This window comes from Protopterus annectens, chromosome 6.part0 (genome assembly GCF_019279795.1).
Source record: "Protopterus annectens isolate FY-2018-M chromosome 6.part0, PAN1.0, whole genome shotgun sequence".
NCBI lineage: Eukaryota > Metazoa > Chordata > Ceratodontiformes > Protopteridae > Protopterus > Protopterus annectens.
In genome coordinates, this window is record NC_056737.1 from 1,372,833,100 (window position 1) to 1,372,845,433 (window position 12,334).

General features: G+C 43.6%; 1 protein-coding gene across 1 annotated transcript in view; it reads right to left on the minus strand.

Annotated features, from left to right (window-relative positions):
- ACTR3 (actin related protein 3) overlaps positions 1-12,334 on the minus strand; it is an 859,006-nt gene that overhangs the window by 369,448 nt on the left and 477,224 nt on the right. The window lies entirely within an intron of this gene.

A 12,334-nucleotide genomic window follows, 5' to 3' on the forward strand; every position in this document is an offset into this window, starting at 1 on the left:
TTATCTGCGTACACTTTCCTTGTACTAGGCCTTCTGGCTTCCAAAATAACATTCAAAACTTGCTGTGGAAGTTGAGACCCTCCAGGGTTCAAAACAGAATATGCCAGGCTGTTAGGTGAAGAGAGTGAAGTTTGACATTGAGTAAATGACTGTTCTCCTGAGACAGCAGGTGTGGAATCCAAAGGCAAAGGCCATGGAGGCTCCCGTACCAGACTTCTCAGTAATGGGTACCAGTGTTGTCGAGGCCAATCTGGAGCTATTAAAATCATCTTTGGCTTGTCCTGTCTGACCTTTAGGAGTACCTTTGGGAGGAGAGGCAGAGGTGGAAAGGCATACACATGAAGATTGCTCCAATTGAAAGAAAGAGCATCCACTTTCCAGGCTGTGGGATGAAACCTTTTTGTGCAAAACTTTGGCAGCTGGTAGTTTAGTGGAGAAGCGAACAGATCTATGTCTGGAGTTCCCCATGACACTGTCAATTTCTGAAATACATGAGGATCCAATTTCCACTCGTGGGGATCCATAATTCGTCTGCTCAACACATCTGCTAAGGAGTTCTGTGCTCCTGGCAGAAACCTTGCCTGAAGATTTAGCTGTAAACTGAGAGCAGTCTCCCATAGAATCATTGCTTGCCTGCATAGAGGATAAGAATGTGTTCCCCCTTGCTTGTTGATGTACCACATGACAGTTGTGTTGTCTGTTAGAATCAACACCTGCCCTGGAAGAAGTAAATCCTTGAAAGCTATTAAAGCAAATTGGACTGCTAACATCTCCTTCAAGTTGATATGTAGATGTTGTAGTCTGGCAGGCCACGTGTCTTGTATCCACTTTCCATTTAGATGAGCTCCCCAAGCTTTGTCTGAGGCATCTGTCGTTAGAATCTGACTCGCCTCTGGCCGGGTCACAGAGAGTCCCTTGTTTAGGTGACATTCCTGAGCCCACCACAAAAATTCCTTTTGAATGCAAGGTATTATCTGAATGACAGTGTCCATATCCTGGCAGTGCTGTGTCCATACATTTTGAGATACCATTGTAGCTTCCTCATATGCAGTTTGGCATTGGGAAGCACCAGAATACAAGATGCCATGAACCCCAAGGCTTGAAGGACTGTCCTTGCAGTCAGCCTGGACTGATGAGACAATTGATGGAAGTAAAGGGAAAGATTATTTTGTTTGTCCGGGGTCAAAAAGGCCATCTGGGATGCTGTATTCAGTCTTACACCCAGAAAGCACATGTCCTGAGAGGGTACTAGACTGGACTTTATTTCGTTCACAGAATACCCCAGGCATCTTAGCACTGCTATCACATATTGCAAATGATGAAGAAGGTCGTCCCTTCCTTGAGCCAGAATCAGGCAATCGTCCAAATAAGGATAAATCTGTATACCTTTTAGCCTGAAGAAAGCTATCACTGGAGCCAGAACTTTCGTGAACACTCTGGGCGCAGTAGATAAGCCAAAGGGCAATGCAGAGAACTGATAATGAGAAGTCCCAGCCCGAAAACTCAGATACTTCCTGCAACTCAGTCTGATAGGAACATGAAGGTAAGCCTCCTTGAGATCCAAAGTTACCATCCAGTGATCTTTGCCCAGCAGAGGTAAAAGCTGTTGTAACGTCAACATTTTGAACTTGGGAATGTCCAGATAAGTGTTGAGGATAGATAAATCCAAAATTGGTCTCCACGTGTTCCCCTTCTTTGGTACTAGGAACAGGTGAGAATAAAATCCTAGGCCCACTTCTGGCAGAGGGACCGGCTGTATGGCCCCTATTTGAAGTAGCAGAGAAATTTGTTTGTGAGCCTCTATTCTTTGCTGAGGAGGAACGTCTGGCATGCCTTTGAAAGGAGGCAAGGTATGGAAATAAAACCTGTAACCTTGGTGTATGATATCCAATACCCATCTGTCTTGGGTAATTAAACTCCAATTTTCCTTGAAAAGTGCCAACCTTCCTCCCAAAGGTGCTGCCAGACGAGAAGGCTGTGGCAGCTGAAAAGGTAGGTCATTGGGTCTGTTTACGAAAGGACTGACCCCTGCCCTCACCAAGACTGTGCAGGTGAACTCCCTGCTCTACGCCTGAAAGAGCCATGAGCTCTGCCCCTACCACGTCTAGATCTACCCCTAGACTGGGAATCATAAGAAGGATACGTCCACCCCTTGGTAGGCCAATTCCTACTAAACTTCGGAGGCTGAACCTGCAAAAAATCTTTAACAGTCTGCATAGACTTAGCCTTGTCTTCCATTTTCTTTAAGACTGCCTCCACAGGCGAACCAAACAACACATCAGACTGTAAAGGAGCATCTAAAATCCTTGTCTTAACATGGTCAGAGAAATTCTGATCCCTTAGCCAGGCGTGCCTGCGAAGAACTGACCCAGTGGCAGCCACCCTAGACGAGGCCTGTACAGCATCAAAACCACATTGCAAAGAATGCTTACCCACCTGTTCAGAAACATGGACCAAATCTTGTAACTCCTTACACTCAATACCTTCCACCAGAGCATCTACCTTAGACTTCAATTGAGAAAGTAGATAGTTTTGGTACTTCAACATGTGAAACTGGCAATTCAAAGCCCTCATAGCTAGGGTGGAAGAAGTATAGACTTTCTTTCCCCATCTATCCAAAGCCCTGGCCTCTTTATCTGGAGGAACCGGATTTTTTACAACAGAAGCCTTGACACCCTTAGGCCCCTGACTAACAGTTTCTGGGTCCGCCCTAGGACTCTTAAAAAGATATTTATGAGCTTCAGGCACCCTATAATACCTATCCGGTTTAACAGGAGCAGGAGGCAAAGAATCAGGATTAAGAGAAGCCTCTGCAAACACATCTTCCACAACATCCAGAACAGGAGGTATAGCCAAAGGCCTATGCTGGGGTAAAAAAAAGAATTCCCTAAGCCTTTTCCTGGAATCAGAGAAGTCCTGACCTTCCCACTTAAAATGTTCCCTCATGGAATGAAGAGTCTCTGAAAAAGAAAAATCCTCAGGAGGAGAAGCAGAAGGAGTAGAATCATCCACATCAGAATCAGAATAAGGAGAATACTCCTGCAAGTCTTCAGCCGAAGACTCTGAAGCATCCGAAGCCTGCTCAAAACTCCCCAACTCAGGTTCCACCCTAGGTCTCTTATCAGGAGGGGCAAAGAACCTCTAATCAAAGTAATCAAATCTTCTGCCATTTTAAGCATATGCTTCTTGGGCACAGATCCTGAAGAACTAGGAGTGACACCAACTGAAGCTAAACCTGGCCTGCCTCTGGGAGAAGCCTTGGAAACAGAAGGAGAGGGCCTAACCACCCTAGGAAGGGAGGGGAGTACAGTAACCTGAGAAGCCCCTTCAGCCTGACCTGCCTCCTGAGAGGCCACATCCTGCAATAACAAAGTCTCCCCCTGGGACTCCAAAGAAACCTCGGCGGAACCCCGGTTCCACCGACACCTCTAAAGAACCGGCGTCCGGTACGGACGGCTCTTCTTGCCTAGGCTTAGCTGCTTTGTCCTTGCGCTTCGAAGAAGCGGACGTCGGAGCATCCGACGGCATATTATAATTGCACCGCTTCCCGAAGACTAACCTGGCACAATCTAACCTTCGCAATAGTGCGCTTATTGAACCTACCACAAAAGCGACCCACAACAACGTCGTGCACATGCCGTAAACAAGGAATACACAAAGTATGATAATCTCTATGCTGTATCTGTTTCCCACAAGAAACACAGTTATTCACTTTTTCTGACATCCGGTAAACCACTGCTGTAAGAAAAAACTAAAATATTCCCCACGGGTACTTAGCCAACTTTGACTCGGTCTGAAACTCAATTGAAAAATTTCAGAACGCCGAACGGCACTTGCAACGCTGCTTCTGCATCGGACCATGCGGCAAAAAAGACTGAGGATATGACGTCGGTCATGCGCATTTGTACCCTGACGTCCTGATGTCAGTCTAATGCGCCTTGACCGACGTCAGCCTTATACTTTGATATTCGCACCGACCGAGGACAGCGGACTACCCAAGTGTAAGTACTGCAGCAATGTGAGATGAAGAACATCTGTCTGTGAATGTCCAAAGAATGTAGCAATTTCTCCCCTTTGTTCTGTGGTTTTGGATAAAACGTTGGCAAGTGAATAGTTTGGTTCAGAGCTACACTTGATACCACCTCTGGCATAAACGTAGGGTTAGTTCTTAAAGACACCCTGTCCTGGTGGAAGATGAGGAAAGGTTCCACTGCCATTAGTGCCTGTAATTCTGAAACTCTTCGTGCTGATGTAATTGCCAGTAGCAGAGCAGTTTTCCAAGAGATGTATTTTATTTCTGCTGTGTTAGCTGGCTCAAAAGGAGGTAGAGTTAATTTTTCCAAAACAAAGTAGAGGTCCCAAGTTAGTGTAGGCGCTCTACGGGGCGGTCTTATGTTTTTAGCCCCTCTGAGGTATTGTTTGAGCAAAGGATTAGAAAAAATTGGTGGATCTGTGTTGTAATGAGCAGAGATAGCTGAGGCGTGGATCTTGATGGATGAAAAAGAGAGGCCCTTGTCCAGCATCTCAGTTAAGTATTGCAGTATCTGCAGAATGTTTGGGACAAGAGGGTCAAGGCTGTGCGCTTGGTTCCAGGCACAGAATCTCTTCCATTTATCCGAGTATGCTTTCCTGGTGCTAGGCCTTCTGGCCTCCAGTATGACATCCATAACAGCTTTGGAGAGAGGCATTGCTTGCTTGACTAGGGAATTTTCCATACAGCTAGGTTTAAGGTCTTTAGCTGGCTGTGAAGTATCTGATTGTTGTGCTGTGTCAGCAACTCTGGGATTTGAGGTAAAATCCAGGATGGTTCTTGTGTTAAGTTCTTTAAGATTGGGTACCAGTGCTGGTGTGGCCAGTCAGGTGCAATCAGTATCATTTTTGGCTCTTCCTGCCTGGCTTTTATGAGTACCTTTGGGAGGAGAGGCAAAGGGGGGAAGCATATACTTGTTTTTTCCATCTGAATGAGAGGGCATCCACTTTCCATGTTTGTGGATGGTAGCTCCTTGCGCAGAATTTCTGTAATTGGTAGTTCTTTGGGGAAGCAAACAGATCTATGTCCGGGCTCCACCATTTTTGTGTTATCATTCTGAATATTTGTGGATGCAGTTTCCATTCATGTGGGTCCATAATGTTTCTGCTTAGGTCGTCTGCCAGTGTGTTTTTCTCTCCTGGCAGGAATTGTGCTTGCAGATGAACTTGGTAGTTTACAGCTGTGTTCCACAAGGTCATGGCTTGTCTGCAGAGGGGGTAGGAGTCACCCTTGCTTGTTTATGTACCACATAACTGTGGTGTTGTCTGTCTTTAGTAGTAATTGTCCTGGATGCAGTAGGTCCTTGAAAGCTATAATAGCATTTTGTACAGCTAGCATCTCTTTTTGATTGATGCGGAGATGTCTTTGCTCTGTGGGCCACTCGCCCTGAATACATTTTCTTGCCATGTGTGCTCCCCAGGCGTAATCCGATGCATCTGTCGTCAGTGTTTGCCTGGCTGTGGGTTGAGTGAAAGGCTGTCCCTTGTTGAGGTGACAGGCTTGTGCCCACCATCGAAACTCCTGTTGTAGGCAAGGAATTAGTGGTATAACGGTTTCCAAACTTTGACAGTGTTGAGACCATACGCTCTTTAGGTACCATTGTAGTTTCCTCAAATGCAATCTGGCATATGGAATTAGTAGTATGCAAGATGCCATGTAGCCCAAGGCCTGCAGAATTTTTCTTGCAGGGAGTTGGGTCTTTGTTGCCATTAATTGAAAATATTGAAATCAGTTTTCCTTGCTTGTCTGGCATGAGATAACCCATCTGGGCCGTTGTGTTCAAGCTGGCACCCAGGAATATTATCTGTTGCGAGGGCACTAGTTTTGATTTCTTTTCATTTACTGTGTACCCCAGGCAACTTTTTATGTACGCCAGATGCTTTAGTAGAATGTCCTTGCTCTCTGCTTGAATCAGGCAGTCGTCCAGGTATGGATAAATTTGAATTCCTTTTTGCCTGCAAAATGCAATTACTGGTGCCAGGCACTTACTGAAGACCCTGAGTGCAGTAGATAAGCCAAAGGGCAGTGCAGAGAATTGATAATGCATTGAACCAGCTAGAAATCTGAGGTATCTTCTGCAGTTTTGTCTGATAGGGACATGCAGGTATGCCTCTGAGGTCCAATGTCATGAGCCAAGCTTTCTTGCCCAGCATGGGAAGAAGCTGCTGTAGTGTCAACATCTTGAATTTCGGTACATCCAGGTATTCAATATAGAAAGGTCCAGAATGGGTCTCCAGGCTTTGTCCTTTCTGGGAACCAGAAAGAGTCTTAAAATCCTTGTCCTTGTGCCTGTGGTGGTACCTTTTGAATAGCTCTCATGTCCATGAGTGCTGTAATTTGTCTTTGAGCCTCTGTCCATTGATTTGGTGGCAGATTTGGCATTCTTTTTAACCTTGGCAGGGTGTGAAAATGGAACCTGTAACCTTGAGATACAATGTTGAGAACCCATTTGTCTTTGGTAATGCAATGCCAGTTGTGATAGAAAAGTGCCAGTTTTCCTCCTAAGGGGGCTGCCAAGACAGAACTGTTTGGCAGCTGTAGTGGAAAGTCATTGAGTCTGTTTTTTATAAGATTGAGGCCTGTCTTCTCCTTCTTTCTGGCCTGGTGTGCCCCACTGTCGAGGCCTGTAAGGGCGTTGTGTCTGACCTCTACCTCTTGGACGTCTGTATCTGCCCCTTTGAGGTCTGTCTGTGACTGGAAAGGACCAATTCTTTATTGGCCAATTTCTGCTAAAATGAGGAGGCTGAACCTGTAAGAAATTTTTCACCGTTTGCATAGATTTTGCCTTATCCTCCATCTTCTTTAATACCTCCTCTGCCTTAACTCCAAACAGCACATCCCACTGCAAAGGTGCATCCAATAATTTTACCTTAACATGATCTGGTAAAGTATGTTCTTTTAACCAAGCATGCCGTCTAATGACAGAGCCTGTAACTGCTGCTCTACAGGAGGCCTCTAAGGAGTCAAACCCACATTGCAAAATATGTTTTCCCACTTGTTCAGCAGCATGCAATAAATCCTGCATTTCTTTTAAGTTAGGAGGATCTGAATCTGGAAGCATCTTTTGTTTCAACTGAGACATCAAAAACTGCTGATATTTTAGCATGTGAAACTGGCAATTCAAGGCTCTCATTGCTAAAGTTGCAGACGTATACCTTCTTTGCCCATCTGTCTAAAGCTCTGGAATCTCTGTCAGAGGGAACTGGGTTTTTTGCTGATGAAGCCTTAATCCCTTTGGGTCCCTGAGAAATAGTTTCAGGGTCAGCAACAGGGCTTTTGTACAGAAATTTGTGAAAGTCAGGGACTCTAATATCTATCAGGTTTAACTGGGGCTGGGGGTAAGGAGTCAGGGTTCAAACTGGATTCAGTGTACACATCATCCACAATGTCTAGAACTGGCAGGATAGCAAGGGGTCTGTGTTGAGGCAATAAAAGTCTCTGAGCCTTTTCTTGGATTCTGAATAATCCTGACCTTCCCAATGGAAATGCTCCCTCATGGTATGTAAGGTCTCCCCAAAGGAGTAATCCTCAGGCGGAGAGGCTGATGGAATTGATTCCTCAGCATCAGAATCCTCATAAGGGGGTAAAGAATATCCTAGGTCCGAGGAAGAGTCAGAGGAAATGGACACCTGGTCAGAAGATTCATAGTCTGCATCCTGTCTGGGCCTTTTATCAGGAGGGGGATGGGACCCCCTGATCAGGGTGATTAGGTCCTCGGCCATTTTTAGCATTTTTTTTCTTAGGCATGGAAGCCTGTCCTGGAGAGAGTTGTGTCTGTTTCTTTGCTTTTAAGGGGGACTTAGACTTAACAGAGGGTTTAATGGTTAACTGGGTAGGTCTGAAAACACCCTCTAACTGTGGATTGCTCAGCTACTTCGATTCCCTCTGTAGGTTTAGGATCGGTAAGCTGAAGGCCAAGTGCATCGAAGGCCCAGCCAGCTCCACGTGGGAGTTGGATGCGGTCTGTGGTTCTGTGGAAGCGGTCGTCAGGGGCTGCGTAGGCGCCTCGCTGACAACCGGAGAACCTGCGACCGGCCTAGAAGAGGCCTCGTCATCAGTTTTGGGCCTCGGATGCCTGTCCTTACACTTTTTATGCATTGCGGTTGTCGCAAATGTTGGGCAAAATCAAACAGACATTTAATAGTGCGCTTGTTAAACCTTGCACAAAACAGACAACCAGTGACGTCGTGGTCAGGGCCTAGGCATGGAATACAATAGGAGTGGAAATCCTTATGAGGTATTTGCTTCCCACAAAAAATACAGTTATTAACTTTTACTGACATCGGTCTGAGGCAAGAAAAAGTTTCCCCAACGGGGTACTTAGCTTTTTTAGAAGACTTCAGTTCTGGATTCGGAATGAAAATCTCAGGAGTAGGCCAACCGGCAGTTGCGAACTGCTTCTGCTTCGGGCACTGCGCGGCAAGAAAGATTGGAGAAAATGGCGTCGGCTGCATCTTGGAACTCTGGCCGACTGCGGGACCGCTTGACGGCAGGATAACCCAAGTGTAATGACTGCAGCAGTGTAACACGATGAACATCTGTGTCCCCAAAGAATAATTCCTCCAAGGGGGAGTCTGGACTAACAGAATCTTCCTCCTCAGATCCATATTCCAAAGCAGAACGGACTTGAGAGGAATATGTAAAAGACTCTTCCCCAGAATCCAAATTCTCTTCTGATGATTCCTGCTCTTGGCACCTCTTAAAAGAGTAGAAGACCAAGGTGGAGCCAGTACAAACTCCTTGAGAAGGCTTTAACCCTGGGTAAAATCCCGCCATTCACACTGGGGATCTTTAGCAGCAGTGGAAATATGTTTAGTTTTCTGTTTTTTCTTATGGGGAACGTCCACCCTAAAACCTTAGGTGATTCAGACCCTTGTCTACACCCAAACAATGTAGTGGGAATCTCCTCCCAAATGAAGACTTGCAGTATCCCCCTCAGTCCCTCAGAAATAATCAGTAGAGGTTCCCCCTCAACATCCACAGCAGATGCTAGCAGAGCCTCACAGTCTGTGCAAGAATTCAGATCCATGACAGCCTCTGAATGGGTTGCACCAGCCTCAACAGAAATGTCTGGGGGAAGCTGAACAGCAGCCGAATCAGACCAGAGTTTTTTGGCCTGACCTTTTTCTGCCACAGAACCTTATGTAAAATATGCATGGACAAGGAGGAAATGGTATTCAGCATGGCCACCTAGTTCTCCGACAGCAAAGCCCCTTACGTAGCGAATGTTTCAGATTCTCAGATGTGTTCTGTCCAATCTCTCTCTGAAAACTAATTGTGTGTGTCATGCAGTTTTACAGCTCAAACTGCAAATCTACTGGAAGCATAGAGTCTGATCCCAAGCCTATCCTTGTTAGGAAGATGGATGACTGTGGCATCCTCCGTTTCTTATAGTTATTACGCATTTTATATGCCCTACTCATATCTAACAGCATCTTCCGTTTTAAACTCAACTAAAAAGTCATCCAGAGCGGTTCTTTCACTTGGTGCTTCTTACTACACTCTAATCCATCTCTAGAAGGTAATGCAGTCCTAACTTCTGCTTGGCCTCATCCCTGTAATCTTTTCCTCCATAATGTGCTACCAGATCCTTGGTACTTACTAATTTACTCCAGTAACTCTTTCATCCACCTTCCCCAGCCTTCACTGCTATGCCATCAACAAAGGTTGATACTGGTCTCTTTTCCTTCTGATATACTCAAAAATGAACACAGAATATCATGGCAACAAGAACCAACCACTGTGGTACTCCATATGTATCTCTTCCTTATTCCTGTCACTGTCCCTCAACTAACAATCCTCTACATCCTACCCATCAGCCTTACCATACTCAAGTCCGCAGTCTTCATTCTACTTACTCTTTCAGCAGTTATTTTAGTATCCACCTCTGTGGGGGACTTTATAATGTCCTGCTTGACAAAATGTACTGGTAGCACCCTCACATATTCTCCTGTAACCCATTTGCAAAGAGGACTTTAGAAAAAGATGGGAAGAGAGACTGTAAAAGTAATTTACAAAGATAAATGCGAAAGGATATTTGCATGGCTCCCACGTATGCAACACAGTCAAGTCCATGTTTAGGATTTCTGAATGCAAGTGTTAGCATGAGAGATTTGTTTTCCTGCTCAGATAGGTAATAAATGCTGGAAGTATGATGAGAAACAGAGGCAAACGAACATGTATTTTTGGAAATGTCAAGTTGGGAGATTTTAAAAATTGTCTACATGGTACTTTTTCAGAAATGTTGGGGTGAGCAAATGATTAACAAAGGAAACTATTCTTTAGAGCTGGGATCTAGGATCTGGAACCTGAACTGCCTAGGCACACCAAGTCTTTACTAAGTTTAGTATTACTGGCGCAATTACTTGAAAATGAAAATGAAACCGAAATCTAAGCAAGCCATACTTGAAGTATTGAATATTTTAAAGGAGAGACACAAGTGGGAGCTTTAGAAAAGGAAGGAACAATTACATAGAAATAAATGGAATTTGTGGGAATACATGCAGAATAACAATTTAGGAGAAATGAAATTCACTGGAAAGCAAGAAATGAGTAATTTATGTAATACTGGAGTGAATGAAAATCATTAACAAAAAACTACGTATAATACATGAAAATAACACCGAAAATTTTATAGTTTGTTTTCTGTTACTGTATGTGCATGCACTCGTCACTTTTTTTTTTTTTTTTAAATGTCTTGTTTAATAAATAAAACTAGCAGAATATCAGAATGATTTAAGGCCTTTAATTTTCTTGGCTAAAAAAAACTTTTAGTCCTTTCCAACTGAAAAATATGCTTCAGATTTGCACATGCCAAAGGAGACACTAGATTTGATGATGGGTCTTACAAAGGAAAAGTACAGGAGGCGGAGGAGAATGACTTCTTGGAATCTTGGTGTTACTCTTGAAAATTAACCTGGCCTGATAGGACTTCCTGACTATAGTGGAAACATGATCCACTGCAAAACAATTTTCCTCACAGTATCTAGGTCTTGCATGACACTATCTTCCTTAAATGGAGCACCATTTATAACATATGGATTATAAATACATACTAGGAATAACTATTGACAACAATCTCAATTTTGATTCTCATATCAACAACACAATAAAAGTAGTTAACAAAAAGATTGGATCCCCTTATAGAATCAAACTCTTCCTTACACCTGAAGCTTGGACCACCTTAGCCAGATCTCACCTTATCTCTACCCTTCTATATGCTTCCCCTATTTATACTAACCTCTCTAAAAATAACCTCAAGAAACTTGCTACATCTTACCATAATATTGCTCGATTTGCTACAGGATCTATGTTCAGAACTCACCACTGTCCGAACCTAAAACAACTAGGTTGGCTTGAACTTCCTAACAAGCTCATTTATCAACAGCTCTTAATAGCTCACAAAATTCTATATCAACCATCTAAAACATCAATACTCTCTAACCTCATTACTCCATACAATAACCTGAAACACCTACGTTCTTCAAACTACTGGTTAATATCACCAAACCCAATAACTCTGCAGGTGACTGCCTTTTTTCAACTCTGTTGGAAAAATGTGGAACAAACTGCCATCCGATATCTCATCTTTGTCCACGCTTCCACTCTTTAAAAGACAACTGAAAATGCATCTCAATAAATACTGGCGCTGTTCCTGTACCAACCCAAATTAACCTTCCTTCTTCCTTTCCTCTACCTTAATTCTTTCCTACTCTTTTACCTGTATCCTTGATAGCTCCCCCCTTACACCTTACATAACATCTTTGTAGATGTATGTTATCTCATATATACTGTATGACCATTGTAAAAAAAAAAAAAAAAAAAATTTATTTTACCATATTTGTAAGACGATTTATGTGTATTGCGTGTACTAACTCACTTTGTTTATAAATTTCATCTTGTTATGGCTATTTCTGTTTAAACTTGTAATAACCATTGGAGCTTTTCTCCCTGGGCCTCCACTGAAAATGGACATATATCCAGCTGGACTAGCCCGGTCAACAAATGTAAAATAAATAAATAAAAATGACATATCAGTTTTTTGCCAAAAGTTACTATGTTGCACCACTTCTGCACTTAGCTTAAGACCATTTGAGTGCGCCAGCTACGTACATATTCCAAATCCTTCCAGGAGATGTTTAGCATCAGTGGATGAATGGATAATATCATGCCCAGCTTGCGGTCATCAGCAAACTTGATCAACCACACTTCTTGGAAACTGGCTTTGAAATCTGTAAAATGAATGCTAAATAGGCCCCAGTACCAATTCAATTGGTACACCCTCTAGTTGAAATTTTACTTTCA